Below are 16,110 nucleotides of genomic sequence, written 5' to 3' on the forward strand. Positions count from 1 at the left end.
ACAGAGCAAATATTGTTCCCTATTTTATTCTAGAAGAGCATTGGGTTTCTTGCATATATTGGTCTTATGAGGGAGCGTCCGCTCTCTAAGGGAGCGTCCGCACTCTGAGGGAGCGTCCGCAGTCCGAGGGAGCGTCCGCAGTCCGAGGGAGCGTCCGCAGTCCGAGGGAGCGTCCGCAGTCCGAGGGAGCGTCCGTAGTCCGAGGGAGCGTCCGTAGTCCGAGGGAGCGTCCGTAGTCCGAGGGAGCGTCCGCAGTCCGTGGGAGCGTCTGTGCCCTGAGGGAGCGTCTGTGCCCTGAGGGAGCGTCTGTAGTCCTAGGGAGCGTCTGTAGTCCTAGGGAGCGTCTGTAGTCCTAGGGAGCGTCTGTAGTCCTAGGGAGCGTCTGTAGTCCTAGGGAGCGTCCGTAGTCCGAGGGAGCGTCCGCAGTCCGAGGGAGCGTCTGTGCCCTGAGGGAGCGTCTGTAGTCTGAGGGAGCGTCTGTGCCCTGAGGGAGCGTCTGTAGTCCGAGGGAGCGTCTGTGCCCTGAGGGAACGTCTGTAGTCCGAGGGAGCTGCTGTAGTCCTAGGGAGCGTCCGTAGTCCGAGGGAGCGTCTGTGCCCTGAGGGAGCGTCTGTGCCCTGAGGGAGCGTCTGTGCCCTGAGGGAGCGCCTGTGCCCTGAGGGAGCGCCTGTGCCCTGAGGGAGCGCCTGTGCTCTGAGGGAGCGCCTGTGCCCTGAGGGAGCGTCTGTGGTCTAAGGGAGCGCCTGTGCCCTGAGGGAACGTCTGTAGTCTGAGGGAACGTCTGTAGTCTGAGGGAGCGTCTGTAGTCTGAGGGAGCGTCTGTGCCCTGAGGGAGCTGCTGTAGTACTAGGGAGCGTCTGTGCCCCGAGGGAGCATCTGTAGTCCGAGGGAGCGTTTGTGCCCCGAGGGAGCGTCTGTGCCCTGAGGGAGCGTCTGTGCCCTGAGGGAGCGTCTGTGCCCTGAGGGAACGCCTGTAGTCTGAGGGAGCGTCTGTGCCCTGAGGGAGCGTCTGTAGTCCGAGGGAGCGTCTGTAGTCTGAGGGAGCTGCTGTAGTCCTAGGGAGCGTCTGTGCCCCGAGGGAGCATCTGTAGTCCGAGGGAGCGTTTGTGCCCCGAGGGAGCGTCTGTAGTCCGAGGGAGCGTCTGTGCCCCGAGGGAGCGTCTGTAGTCCGAGGGAACGTCTGTAGTCCGAGGGAGCGTCTGTGCCCTGAGGGAGCGTCTGTGCCCTGAGGGAGCGTCTGTGCCCTGAGGGAGCGTCTGTGCCCTGAGGGAGCGTCTGTGCCCTGACGGATCGTCTGTGCCCTGACGGATCGTCTGTGCCCTGAGGGAGCGTCTGTGCCCTGAGGGAGCGTCTGTGCCCTGAGGGAGCGTCTGTGCCCTGAGGGAGCGTCTGTTCCCTGAGGGAGCGTCTGTTCCCTGAGGGAGCGTCTGTGCCCTGAGGGAGCGTCTGTAGTCTGAGGGAGCTGCTGTAGTCTGAGGGAGCTGCTGTAGTCCGAGGGAGCGTCTGTGCTCTGAGGGAGCGTCTGTAGTCCAAGATCTTGCAGAGCCGTCCTGTGAGCTACCGCAGCTGGAGCCTCGTTCCAGGACCCTTTCTCAAGATTGTAGTTTCTAGCTCATTTAAAGGGAACCTGTCATGTTTTATGTACTATGTAAACTGCCCCCATAGCGTTGTTAGTGAAGCAATATGTATCACTAACACGCTTTTTTCATTAAAATCAGCATTAATATCATGAGTATAAATCACTTTATATAATTTCCTCGCATTCAGTCAGGGCTGGCGCCGCTCACTCATTTGTATTCTGCTCTCGACTTTCGCTGACGCAAGTATGGGGCGCTTGCGCAGTATGTCATGACCAGACAGCAAAGCTGGAAGCCGCGCGTGCGCAGTGAAGCGGTGTAGTTCCCAGCTTCACTATGTGCCTCCGGAGCCGCTCGTCACAGCGCATGTGCGGCTCCCAGCCATGGCCGGCGTCAACACCCGGACCAGGACCTGTGGCGCTGCTTGAATGCCGGCTCTTCAGACATGGCTGCGCGCTGTGTCTGGTAGTAATGACATGGCAGGGGCGACACTGTGCCTTTAATTGTGCTTGTGTGTTGCCTTCCGCGTCATTACTACCAGTCACAGCTGCACTGCGCGCAGACATGCCGACAAGCAGTGCCAGAGGTCCTGAACAGGTGCCGGGGAAGCGACCTGGGCCCTGTGGGCCCCTCTGATGGTGCAGGGCCATCATATCTAACACACTGGACAGGATACAGGCTGGGGGCAGGTGAGCAAGGCTTCCCCAGTCCCCATATTAAAAATATTTCTAATATGTGTGTGTGTGATGTAAATATCTGTGTATGTCAGTGTGTATGATTGTGTATATATATTAATGTCTGTTTTATATGTGTTTTTAAGAATTTCCGTGTATATGTTTGTGTATGTGCGTGTCTGCATAATGTACAGGTGCTTCTCACTAAATTAGAATATCATCAAAAAGTTAATTTATTTCAGTTCTTCAATAGAAAAAGTGAAACTGATATACAGCTCTGGCAAAAATTAAGAGACCACTGCAAAATTTTAATTTTCTCTGATTTTTCTCTTTTTATAGGTATATTTTTGAGTAAAATGTACATTGTTGTTTTATTCTATAAACTACTGACAACGTCTCCGAAATTCAAAGCTAAAAATTTTGTATTTATTTGCAGCAAATGAGAAATCGTCCAAATAATAAAAAAGAAACAGAGCTACAGAGAAGCAGTGCTTTCAGACCTCAAATAATGCAAAGAAAACAAGTTCTTATTCATTTAGCAACAACAATCCTCATGTTTTAGCTCAGGAAGAGTTCAGGAATCAATATTTGGTGGAATAACCATGATTGTTGATCACAGCTTTCATGCGTCTTGGCTGCTTTCCACCAGTCTTTCACACGGCTTTTGGGGGACCTTATGCCACTCCTTGCACAAACATTTAAGCACTTCTTTGTTTGATGGCTTGTGACTATCCATCTTCCTCTTGATTACATTCCAGAGGTTTTCAATGGGGTTCAGGTCTGGAGATTGGGTGGCCATGACAGGGTCTTGATGGGGGGCTCCTTCATCCACACATTGATTGACCTAGCTGTGTGGCATGGGGCATTGTCCTCAGAGTTGGGGAACATTGCCTGAGCAGAAGGAAGCAAGTGTTTTTCAAGGATAACCTTGTATGCAGCTTGATTCATACGTCCTTCGCAAAGATTAACCTGCCCAATTCCAGCCTTGCTGAAGCATCCCCAGATCATCACCGATCCTCCACCAAATTGCATGTCTCCCCAGGTCTCCGTCTAACCATTAGACGACCAGGTGTTGGGCCAAGTTGAAAATTATCAGAGAAGATTACCTTACTCCAGTCCTCTATGGTCCAATCCTTATGGTCTTCGGCAATCTTCAGCCTGGCTCTCCTTTGCTTCTCATTGATGGAAGGCTTTTTTCTAGCTTTACATGACTTGAGGCCTCTAGGAGCCTGCTACCAACTGTTCTTGCCATGCACTTCACCCCAGCTGCCATTTGTCATTCCTTTTGTAGGTCACTTGATGTCATCCTGCAGTTGCTGAGTGACATTCGAATAAGATGACGGTCATCCCGGTCAGTGGAGAGTCGCTTTCGCCCTCTGCCGGTCTGTAGTTTTGTTGCCCCCAATGTCTGCTACTTGACCTTGTTGTAATGGACTGCCGACTTTGAAATTTTAAGGGTGGAGGCGAGATAACGCTCACTGTATCCCCCCGCTAGTGAAGCCAGAATTGAGTCCTTCGTTTCCTCACTCAAGACGTTTCTTTTCATCTCCTTTGGCATGGTCACAAGATATTTTTTCATTCAAATTACTTGTGGGCCGTTCCTAGCTCTTGTTTTGCCATCCACCTTGTCCTATTGCAAGAGGATTGTGAAGACCACAGCAGGGTTTTTATACTTTCCCTCGTTACATAAGATTTGGTTCAGGTGATCACCTAATCGGAAGCACATTAAGTAGAATGAGGTGGACGGTGGTTGAAATTCAACTGACACCGGAATGGAAAGGCTGAAGACATGGAGAGAAAACTGGGCAGTGGTCTCTTAATTTTTGCCAGAGCTGTATAGAGTCATTAGAAATAGAGGGATCTATTTCAAGTGCATATTTCTGTAAATGTTGATGATTATGGCTTACAGCCAATGAAAACACAAAAGTCATTATGTCAGTAAATTAGAATTATCAAAAAACACCTACAAAGGCTTCTTAAGCGTTTAAAAAGGTTCCTTAGTCTGTTTTAGTAGGCTTCACAATCCTAGTCCACAAGGTCCCAGAGTCTGGAGGAAGAGTGGAGAGGCCACAATCCAAGCTGCTGGAGGTCTAGTGTGAAGTCTCCACAATCAGTGATGGTTTGGGGGGCCATGTCATCTGCTGGTGGAGGTCCACTGTGTTTTATCAAGACCAAAGTCAGCGCCGCCGTCTACCAGGAGATTTTACAGCACTGCATGCTTCCCTCTGCCGACAAGCTTTTTGGAGATGGAAATGTCATTCTCCAGCAGGACTTGGCCCCTGTTCACACGGCCAAAAGTACCAATACCTGGTTTACACGCAACAGTATCACTGTGCTTGATTGGCAGCAAACTCGCCTGACCTTAACCCCATAGAGAATCTATTATAGAGAATCTATGGGGTATTGTCAAGAGGAAGATGAGAGACCACAGAGCCAACAATGCAGACGAGCTGAAGGCTGCTATCAAAGCCACCTGGGCTTCCATAACACCTCAGCAGCCACAGGCTGATCGCCTCCAGGCCCCAGGCTGATCCCTCCATGCCACATTGCCGCATTGATGCAGTAATTGATGCACAAGGAGCCCGACCAAGTATTGAGGGCATTTACTGAACAGACATTTCAGTAGGACATAACAGATTTTAAAATTATTTTTCAAGCTGTTGTTATAAAGTATTCTAATTTACAGAGATAATGACTTTTGTGTTTTCATTGTCTGTAAGCCATAATCATCAACATAATGTTAGGGCGAACATTTTGATATGTTCACTAGTTGCCTGCTCCTGGCCTAATGGATATGATCAAGTGCATGCAAGAAAGAATAACATCAGACACACACAGTCGGATGTAAGCTCTCCTTGATCAGCTATGGCACAGCTCCAAGTGTCTTTATTCAACCCGAACATAGACTTATATAAACACGGTATATGGGGGCTCGGTTAGCCCTAGAATGTGAGTAACCAGATGTATTCGTTGGTTAGTCCATGGGCAGATCCATGAGGTCATCAGGGTGGGTTTGGTCCATGAGGTCATCAGGGGGTGTAGTCCATGAGGTCATCAGGGTGGGTTTGTCCATGAGGTCATCAGGGGACATGAGCCATGAGGTCATCGGGGTGGGTGTCTCCAAGCGATGTGTCGCTCTGTGATTGGTTAGTCCTTCTATAGAATTCAGCTTTCTCTTGGAACTTCCTTGTACAACAGGATGTAGTCATAGGTCCAGTTGCCATCTTGCATAACAGAGCATGGTGTGACGAAACAGGAAATGGCAGCCATCTTTTGATCTAAACAAGCTTATGTAAGTGAAATAATACACTTTATGGGTCTTTTCTCTCAATCTCCTATGTCTTGAGGTTAATTAAGTATTTAATACTATGGCTCTCCTCAACAATAACAGAAATAAACACTTGAAATAGATCACTCTGTGTGTAATGACTCTATATAATAGATCCCTCTGCGTGTAATGACTCTATATAATAGATCCCTCTGTGTGTAATGACTATATAATAGATCCCTCTGTGTGTAATGACTCTATATAATAGATCCCTCTGTGTGTAATGACTATATAATAGATCCCTCTGCGTGTAATGACTCTATATAATAGATCCCTCTGCGTGTAATGACTCTATATAATACATCCCTCTGCGTGTAATGACTCTATATAATACATCCCTCTGTGTGTAATGACTCTATATAATAGATCCCTCTGTGTGTAATGACTCTATATAATAGATCCCTCTGTGTGTAATGACTCTATATAATAGATCCCTCTGTGTGTAATGACTCTATATAATAGATCCCTCTGTGTGTAATGACTATATAATAGATCCCTCTGCGTGTAATGATTCTATATAATAGATCCCTCTGTGTGTAATATCTCTATATGATATATCCCTCTGCGTGTAATGACTCTATATAATAGATCCCTCTGTGTGTAATGACTCTATATAATATAGGAGATTCACTTTTTGTATTGAAGAACTGAAATAAATTAACTTTTTGATATTATAATTTAGTGAGATGCACCTGTATGTTTGCATATCTGTGTACCATGTGCATGTCTGCGTACTGTGTGCTTATGTTTGCGTACCATGTGTGTGTGCGTATGTCTGCGCACTGTGCATATGTCTACTTAATGTGCTTATGTCTGCGTACCGTGACATACATGCGTTTTTCCTGCCAGGGACATGCGGATGTGAAGCGTTCTTCACATGCATTTCTGCATGTGGGTTGACAAGCGCTTTCCATGCGATTTTAGCATCACTTGGAAAGTGCTTTGCAACTTGGTCACACTATATAAATCCATGCAAACGCATATACAGTTATATGAAAAAGTTTGGGCACCCCTATTAATCTTAAGCTTAATGTTTTATAAAAATTGGTGTTTTTGCAACAGCTATTTCAGTTTGATATATGTAATAACTGTTGGACACAGTAATGTTTCTGCCTTGAAATGAGGTTTATTGTACTAACAGAAAATGTGCAATCTGCATTCAAACAAAATTTGACAGGTGCATAAGTATGGGCACCCTTATCATTTTCTTGTTTTAAATACTCCTACCTACTTTTTACTGACATACTAAAGCACTTTTTTTGGTTTTGTAACCTCATTGAGCTTTGAACTTCATAGCTAGGTGTATGCAATCATGAGAAAAGCTACTTAAAGTGGCCACTTGCAAGTTGTTCTCCTGTTTGAATCTCCTCTGAAGAGTGGCATCATGGGCTCATCAAAACAACTGTCAAATGATCTGAAAACAAAGATTATTCAACATAGTTGTTCAGGGGAAGGATACAAAAAGCTGTCTCAGAGATTTAACCTGTCAGTTTCCACTGTGAGGAACATAGTAAGGAAATGGAAGAACATAGGGACAGTTTTTGTTAAGGCCAGAAGTGGCAGGCCAAGAAAAACATCAGAAAGGCAGAGAAGAAGAATGGTGAGATCAGTCAAGGACAATCCTCAGACCACCTCCAGAGAGCTGCAGCATCAACTTGCTGCAGATGGTGTCACTGTGCATCGGTCAACTATGCAACGCACTTTGCACAAGGAGAAGCTGTATGGGAGAGTGATGCGAAAGAAGCCATTTCTGCAAGCACGCCTCAAACAGAGTCGGCTGAGGTATGCAAAAGCACATTTGGAGAAGCCAATTTCTTTTTGGAAGAAGGTCCTGTGGACTGATGAAACCAAGATTAAGTTGTTTGGTCATACAAAAAGGCGTTATGCATGGCGGCAAAAAAACACAGCATTCCAAGAAAAACACTTGCTACCCACAGTAAAATTTGGTGGAGGTTCTATCATGCTTTGGGGCTGTGTGGCCAATGCCGGCACTGAGAATCTTGTTAAAGTTGAGGGACGCATGGATTCCACTCAGTATCAGCAGATTCTTGACAATAATGTTCAAGAATCAGTGATAAAGTTGAAGTTACGCAGGGGATGGATCTTTCAGCAAGACAATAATCCAAAACACCGCTCCAAATCTACTCAGGCATTCATGCAGAGGAACAATTACAATGTTCTGGAATGGCCATCCCAGTCCCCAGACCTGAATATCATTGAACATCTGTGGGCTCATTTGAAGAGGGCTGTCCATGCTCGGCGACCATCAAACTTAACTGAACTGGAATTGTTTGGTAAAGAGGAATGGTCAAAAATACCTTCATCCAGGATCCAGGAACTCATTAAAAGCTACAGGAAGTGACTAGAGGATGTTATTTTTGCAAAAGGAGGATCTACTAAATATTGATGTCACTTTTCTGGTGAGGTGCCCATACTTATGCACCTGTCAAATTTTGTTTGAATGCAGATTGCACATTTTCTGTTAGTACAATAAACCTCATTTCAAGGCAGAAACATTACTGTGTCCAACAGTTATTACATATATCAAACTGAAATAGCTGTTGCAAAAACACCAATTTTTATAAAACATTAAGCTTAAGATTAATAGGGGTGCCCAAACTTTTTCATATAACTGTATAGTGTGACCGTAAAAGAATGGTAAAAAATAAATCTATACTTACCTTCTGATGGCCTCTGGAGTCTTTATTCCATCCGTCCTGGCTTGACGGCAGCTCACGGTACACTGAAGGACCGCCGTCACATGACTAAATGACGTCAGCGCAGGTCCTTGAGTCCACCGCGATCTGCCGGCAAGCGAAGACAAGCGCACCGCGGGCCATCAGAAGGTAAGTATAATAATTACTGTTTATTTTATTCTTTTTTTTACAGGTTCTATGGTACCCGGGTCCGGAGGAGAGTCTCCTCTCCACACCCGGGTACCATCCGCAGATTGAAACGCTTGGAATGCGCATGAACAGATGCAGTGATGCGTAATCCATGCGTTCCAATGCAAGTCAATGGCAGCGAAAACGCAGCGCTTCCACAAAATAATTGGTAGTGCTGCGTTTGTTTCCGCAATGATAATCTGCAGCGGAAATTTCCGCAGCATATGCACAGCACAAGCGGATTATCATTGGGGAACATGGCAGACCTTCTACCAAATGTTTTTTAAGCATTTCTGCAGCGAAATTGCCGCTGCGAAAACGCTTAAAAAAATACATCGTGGGCACACAGCCTAACTGGTCATATGCTGATGTCTTTGAGAAGAAGGAAGCACAGACGTTACCTCCACATAGGCCATACAATTGTCCCATTGACCTGCTTCCTGGATCCTCACCTCCTCAAGGCCATATCTACCCCTCTATCAGTCAGAGACCCTAGCCATGTCCAATTACGTTAAGGAGTGAATCTGGCAAGGGGATTCATCCAGAAGTCTTCCTCACCAGCAGGAGCTGGCTTCTTCTTTGTTAAGAAAAAGTATGGCACTCTCCAGCCTTGTATAGATTACAGAGGTCTCAACCAGATCACAATTAAGAATACCCGTAGCCATTAATTCCGGAATGGCTTGATCGTCTTAGGGGGTCCAGGATCTTCAGTAAGCTTGATCTGAGATGAGCCTACAACCTATTCCGCATACTCCAAGGAGATGAGTTGAAGACTGCTTTCAACACCCGGGATGGTCATTATGTGTACCATGTAATGTCATTTGGACTCAGCAATGCCCCAGCTGTCTTCCAGAAGTTCATGAACAACATCTTCCGAGATCTCCTTTACTCCTGATTGGTGGTTTAACTGGATGATATCCTGGTCTTCTCTCCAGATCTGCCCTCTGATAGGAGGAACGTTCGCCAGGTCTTGCAAAGACTAAGAGAGAATCGCCTATATGGTTAGTTTGAGAAATACGTCTTTGAACAGTCCTCTCTGTCTTTCCTAGGTTATTTCATCTCAGACATGGGTTTGAAGATGTATCCTGAGAAGGTGTCTTCAATTCTCAAATGGCCATGTCCTGATGGTGTTAAGGCAATTCAGTGATTTTTAGGATTTGCGAACTATTACCACCAATTTGTTCATTTCTTGTCTCGTACCGCCTACATTTTAGCGATGATCCGCAAGGGAGCAAATTCTAAGATTTGGACTCCGGAGGCTGAGAATGCATTTCTCTCCCTAAAACAGGCCATTTCCTCTGCTCCTGTACTAAATAGGCCAGAGATCAACAAATAGTTCTTCCTAGAAGTGGATGCTTCATCCTCTGGGGCAGGGGGTTTCTAACCCAGAAGTCTTCCTCTGGTCAAATGGTTACCTGCAGTTTCTTCTTCAAGGCTTTCTCAGCTCCTGAACGTAACTACTCATGAGTTATTGGCAATTAAGATGGCTTTAGAGGAGTGGCGATACCTTCCCGAAAGAGCCATTCATCCAGTTGTCATATACACTGACCATAAGAACTTGGCTTGCCTGCTGTCTGCAAAAGTCTGAATTCGCACCAAGCTAGGTGGTTGCTGTTCTTTGCCCGTTTTGACTTTGTCTAACATTTCCAGCTGGCTGACAAGAACGTCAAAGCGGATGCATTTTCTAGGTCCTTTCTTCCCACTGACCAAGATGAGGAACTCCAACTTATCATCGAGTCTTCAAAAATGGTTATGGTGGCTCCGGTAAACTTGTCTCAGATTCATCCAGGGAAGACTTTAGTGTCGGAATCGGATAGGAGGCAAGTCCTGTTATGGGGACTCTCCTCTTAATTGGCTGGTCATGCCGGGCAGAAAAAGACTTTGTGTAACATCCCTGGCGGTGTGCTTGCATAGTGCACCACCTCCCACTATGCAAGACCGCAATCTTACCCATCAGTCCAGCCTACAAACCTTGCTCCAGTTCATGCTGTGCATGTCTCTTGTCTGATTGCTTAGGGCGGCGGCCCGGTTACTTCCTGATTCTTATAGCTGCTGTGGGCGTGCTCCTAATGAGTCCCCAGCCTATTGCTGTGAGTCACTGGATATTTAAACCCCCTCCACCCAGAAGGAGGTGCCTGAGCAACACCTTCACTCAGTTTGTCTTTGCAACTGAATTGCCAGGTCCTGTCCTGTATCTTGTCTGTTTCCGCCACTCTGGGGGCTGCATACCCAGACCTGTTATGTCTGACTTCTAGTCTGTTTCCGCCACTCTGGGGGCTGCATACCCAGACCTGTTACCTGTGACTTCTAGTCTGTTTCCGCCACTCTGGGGGCTGTATACCCAGGCCTGTTGCCTGTGACTTCTAGTCTGTTTCTGCCACCCTGGGGGCTGTATACCCAGGCTCGTTCTTGTATCTCGTTGCAGTATCAGTTCCTGTCTGAACTGTCTCCTAGCCTGTTACCTGTTTGTCTCTATGTCCGTACCTTCCCTTTTCTTGCAGTGTCTGAAGCTGCACCTAACTCCAACTCGTTGTCTCTGTACTTCTGTTTGTGAGATTTGTGTCCACTCGCTACTTCATAGTAAGTACCTTGTGTGTATCGGGTTCTGCTTGTCCCTTTTCCCTTCCTCTGTACCTATCTTCTGTGTTCTAGCCATCTTCCTGTATTTTCCAGTCTGTTCCATGTGAACAGAGTCCTGTCCTCTCTGCCTGCACCTTCAGCCCTGTTCGGCTCTGCTTGCTCACCGCGCCAGCGGTTTCCCTCTGCTTTGCCTTGCCCACCGCTCCGGCGGTTCCGCTCTGATCTGCCTTGTCCACCGCACCTGCGGTTTCTCTCTGCTCTGCCTTGTCCACCGCACCTGCGGTTTCGCTCTGCCTTGTCCACCGCACCTGCTGTTTCGCTCTGCTCTGCCTTGTCCACCACTCCGGCGGTTCCGCTCTGCTTTGACCACCGCTCCGGCGGTTCCGCTCTGCTCTGCCTTGCCCACCGCACCGGCGGTTCCTCTCTGCCCTGCCTTGTCCTCCGCTCTGGCGGTTTCCCTTTACTCTGCTTGTCTACCACATCTGCGGCTCTGTTCCTGTCTCCCAGTCTGTACTGGACCCTATCCAGCCTGCGCTCCAACCTGCTAGTACCTCCCTGTCTGCACTCCAGCCATGCTTGCCAGTATCTCCCTGTCTGCACTCCAGCCGTGCTTGCCAGTATCTCCCTGTCTGCACTCCATTCGTGCTTGCCAGTGCCCACCTGTCTGCATACCAGCCGTGCTTGCCAGTGCCCGCCTGTCTGCATACCAGCCGTGCTTGCCAGTGCCCACCTGTCTGCATACCAGCCGTGCCTGCCAATACCCACCTGCCTGTATGCCAGTCTAACCTGCCTGTTCCTGCATTCCCCGGGTGGGTCAACAGTTGTGACCGGGGTCTGACCTGGAGTAGCACCTGGTCCCTCTGCTCGGTTCCTCCTTGGTTCACGGAGTCGACTGAGCCGCCGTGCGACCTTGGTCGGATCGGGTTGATACTTAGTTACGCTCCTCCAGGCACTCCTTGGTTCATGGTACAGTGAGATCTCTAATCACGGTCACACCAGTCAGTCCGGGCGCGAGCGTAACAGTTTGCTCAGGCCATGGTTCCCATTGAGCCCCACGGCCTTTTGCTCTCAGAGACATTTTGAATACTTGTCTGGCGAATACGTGCACCAAGAATTTTTTTTCTCAAGCTATGGCTGTAGCGTCGGCGTCCCTGCCTCCTGCTAGGCAGGGACGCCGTTCCCCTCACCTCTCTCCGCTCCGTGCCCGGCGTCCTCCTCCCGCTCTGCTGGCAGCGCACGCTGCTTCCCGGCCACTGTGCTTAGGGCGCACGCGCTCCCCCTCTCTTAAAGGGGCCGCGCGCGCCATCCTAAGGAGTCCCCGGCCAATGGCCAGAGGATCTCACCATATATAAGGCACCTCCTCCAAAATGGAGGTGCCCGAGCAATGTTGTTGCAAAGCCTATCAACTCTGCTTCAGCCCTCAGGTCCCGTTACCAGATACCTGCTAGTTACCTGCCAGATTCCTGCTTGATACCTGCCTGATACCTGTCTACCTGCTTGCTTTCCTGCGGTCCGACAGTCTGCCTACCAGCACCTGCCAGTCTGTCTATGGATCAGTCTGCCCGCTCACCTGGGAGCGCCCACCTGCTGTCTGCCTGCTAGCCTACCTGGAGGCACTGCCGTCACTTGCCGTGACCACCTGCCAGCCAGCCGTGAGACTCTTACCCGCTCACCTGGGAGCGCCCACCTGCTACCTGCCTGCTAGCCTACCTGGAGGCTCTGCCGTCACTTGCTGTGACCACCTGCCTGTCCAGAGACTTTTGCCCGCTCACCTGGGAGCTCTCACCTGCTACCCGTCTGCTAGCCTACCTGGAGGCTTAGCCGTCACTTGCTGTGACCACCTGCCTGTCCAGAGACTCTTGCTAAAGTTTCCCTTCCCAATATCTCGGAGCAGCCCCGATGGGTAATGTGTGTAGGTAGCCTACCAGTCCTCCAGCCCGAAGAGACTGCTGCCCACACAGAATCCACACAGAATGACTATGCTCCACAGAATACTTCTCTTCCCAACCTCAAGAGGCAGTCCAGACGTGCAAGGCGTAGAGGTAAACCGTCACGCCAGGTTCTGTCCTCCCAAAGACCTGTTCCCCAGCCTGTAGAGGCAGCTTTCCGCACAGAATCCATGAAGGATGACTATGTTCGTCAGGCAAAGCAGAAGCCAGAACTCAGTTGCAAAATCGGATTGCGGTCCCGCTGCAGGGGTTTGGGACCCCCTGACGGTCTTTGTCCAGCGAAGGTTGGAGAATCCCAAGACATTAGGCCTGTAGGAGAGGCTGCTTTTGGCGTTAATGTTTCCTCTCCACAGATGACCATGACTGTCTCCGTGGCAAGTGAAGGCCTCGGATTAACCGGAAGTTTCGGGCTTAAAGCCTTGAAGAGTCGGTGTTTGATTCCCGTCCGACAACTCCAGAAGCCGGTTTGGGCATTGTCAGCAGAAGGACACGCCCTACTCAGAAACAGTCAAAATATGTCTGTACAAATTAAGCTCCAAATTGGAGTGTAACGGGTCTGGGAGGCGGAACCTCTGAGCTACTATACAAGGGGGCGGCCCTTGTAAGGGAGCGGGCGGCAGTCTCTGGATGAACGGACAGGGAGATACGGCAAGTGATCAGGGCAGTCTCTGGGTAAAGGGTAGGTACGACCTGTGATGGCAGAGCCTCAGGGTAGGCTAGCAGGCAGATGGTAGATGTGTGCTCCCAGGTGAGCAAGCGAGAGTCTCTGGAATAACAGGTGGTCACGGCACGTGACGGCGGAACCTCCGGGCTGGCAAGCAGGCAGGTAACGGAGAAGCGCTCCCAGGTGAGCGGGCAAGAGTCTCTGAAGTAGCTGATGGTCACAGCACGTGACAACGGAGCCTCCGGGCTGGCAAGCAGGCAGGTAACGGAGAAGCGCTCCCAGGTGAGCGTACAAGAGTCTGAAGTAGCTGATGGTCACAGCACGTGACAACGGAGCCTCCGGGCTGGCAAGCAGGCAGGTAACGGAGAAGCGCTCCCAGGTGAGCGGGCAAGCTGGTCCATAGACAGACTGACCGGAGTTGTAAGGCAGACCGTCGGACCTCAGGAAAGTAGGCAGGTAGCTGATGTGCGCTCCCAGGTGAGCGGGCAGGCTGGTCCTTTAGACAGACTGACAGGAGTAGTAAGGCAGACCGTCGGACCTCAGACTGGCAGACAGGTAACAAGTATTCAGGCAGGAATCAGGCAGGTAACTGGCAGGAAACTGGCAACGGGACCTGAGGGCTGAAGCACAGGTGAGACACAGGTGCAAACAACATTGCTCGGGCACCTCCATTTTGGAGGAGGTGCCTTATATATGATGAAGTCCTCCGGCCATTGGCCGGGGACTCCTTAGGACGGCGCGCGCGGCCCCTTTAAGAGGAGGGGAGCGCGCGCGCCCTAAGCACAGGGGCCGGGAAGGAGCGCGCGCTGAGAGCAGAGCGGGAGGAGGACGCCGGGAAGGAGCGCGCGCTGACAGCAGAGCGGGGAGAGGACGCCGGGCACGGAGCAGAGCGGTGAGGGGAGCAGCGTCCCTGCCTAGCAGAGGGCAGGGACGCCAGCGCTACAGTACCCCCCCCTTTAGGCCCCCCCTTTTTTAGGCCAGACAGAAATTTAGCTAGGATGAGAGGGGCATGGATGTTCTCCCGGGGCTCCCACGTTCTCTCCTCAGGACCAAACCCCTTCCAATCTACCAGAAAAAAGGTCTTTCCTCTTACCCTTTTGGTGGCAAGAATGTTCTCTACCTCAAACTCGTCCTCAGCAGAAACCGGAGCAGGAGGCGTACCTGTAGACTTGGAAAAAGAGTTAAGTACCACAGGTTTGAGGAGAGATACATGGAAGGAGTTAGGGATCCGTAAGTTGACCGGGAGTTTCAATTTATAGGCCACCGGGTTGATCTGACTGATGACCTCCAGTGGGCCGATGAACCGAGGCCCTAACTTATAGGAAGGGATCTTGAGCCGGACATATTTGGACGAGAGCCAGACTTTATCCCCAGGACGGAATTGAGGAGGGTCCAGACGTTTTTTGTCAGCGTGTCTTTTCATACGCTCGGAAGACTGAAGGAGTGCGGATCGGGTACTCTCCCAAATGGAGGAAAATTTGCTAACGAGAGATTCCGCAGCCGGGTTGTCCACCGAGGTGGAGACAGGAAAAGGAATCCGAGGATGCTGACCAAAGACTACAAAAAACGGGGATTTGGAGGAGGATTCGCTCTCGTGATTATTGTAAGAGAACTCGGCCCATGGTAGGAGATCCACCCAGTCAGAATGGTGGGCATTAACGAAGTGCCGGAGGTAACTGGTCAGGTTCTGATTGATCCGCTCCACTTGACCATTGGACTGTGGGTGGTAAGCGGAAGAGAAGTCCAGGGAGACGTCTAGTAGTTTACAAGTGGCTCTCCAGAAGCGTGAGGTGAACTGTACCCCACGATCCGACACGATGTGGAGGGGCAGGCCATGAAAACGGAAGATGTGACGAATAAAGTCTCTAGCTAGCTTGGGTGCAGACGGGAGGCCTGGCAGGGGAACGAAATGAGCCATCTTGGAGAAGCGGTCAGCGACCACCCAAATGACCGTACAACCGGCAGAGAGTGGGAGGTCAGTTATGAAGTCCATTGCAATATGCTGCCAGGGGGCAGCAGGTACTGGGAGCGGAAGGAGGCGACCGGCTGGCAGATGTCTCGGAACCTTGTTGCGGGCGCAGGACACACAGGCAGAAACAAAGTCTATTACATCCTTGTGCAGGGTAGGCCACCAGTAGTGCCGGGAAATAAGCTGGAGGGTCTTCTTCTGACCAGCGTGGCCAGCCAGTTTAGACGAGTGACCCCAGTGAAGGATCTTCTCCCGATCAGGTACTGATACGAACGTCTTTCCGGGAGGAAGACGATTTAGACTCACGGGAGCCACCTGCATTACTCTGGCGGGATCGATGATGTGTTTCGGATCTTCCTCGAGATCAGATACCAGAAAGGATCGAGACAAGGCGTCCGCCTTGACGTTTTTGTCAGCCGGGCGAAAATGAAGGACAAAATCAAAACGAGCAAAAAACAAGGACCACCGGGCTTGGCGCGGGTTA

The sequence above is a fragment of the Phyllobates terribilis genome, unplaced genomic scaffold, assembly GCF_046119375.1.
Source record: "Phyllobates terribilis strain yellow unplaced genomic scaffold, ASM4611937v1 Scaffold_7__3_contigs__length_470593459, whole genome shotgun sequence".
Taxonomy (NCBI): domain Eukaryota; kingdom Metazoa; phylum Chordata; class Amphibia; order Anura; family Dendrobatidae; genus Phyllobates; species Phyllobates terribilis.